A 483-nucleotide genomic window follows, 5' to 3' on the forward strand; every position below is an offset into this window, starting at 1 on the left:
TTTTGAGACTATAATTTGGATAATGTTTTGAATTATTTAGTAGTAATTTAAAGTGAATACGGCTAGTTTTGGAATTATACAGTTTATCAATTATATCAAGTTAGTAGTATTAATTTAAAGGATAGATTGATATTTATCAATCTAGTCAGTGGAAAAACAACAGTTGTTTTACCACTAAACCTTAACTGACTTAATATCAGTAAATGATAATTAGCGCCGGATTATGAATATGTCGCGTTACCCGCAAAACTTAAAGAACAGACAGGTTAGTAGGCTGGTCTTTTTAGCGGCGCATCACTTTAGTATGCATTAAATTCGTATATTTAAAAAAAAAAAAGAGAGAAAAGTTTATTTCTATTCAAATAAACAAAGTCCACCCAAAAAACACATTTGACATCTTTAAATTTAAATAAAATATTTTTAGTATTAATATAATAATCTGTTTTTAAGTCCAAACAAATAACCTTATAATAATAAATTAGT

The sequence above is a fragment of the Halyomorpha halys genome, unplaced genomic scaffold, assembly GCF_000696795.3.
Source record: "Halyomorpha halys isolate HHAL.00 unplaced genomic scaffold, Hhal_1.1 Scaffold933.1, whole genome shotgun sequence".
NCBI lineage: Eukaryota > Metazoa > Arthropoda > Insecta > Hemiptera > Pentatomidae > Halyomorpha > Halyomorpha halys.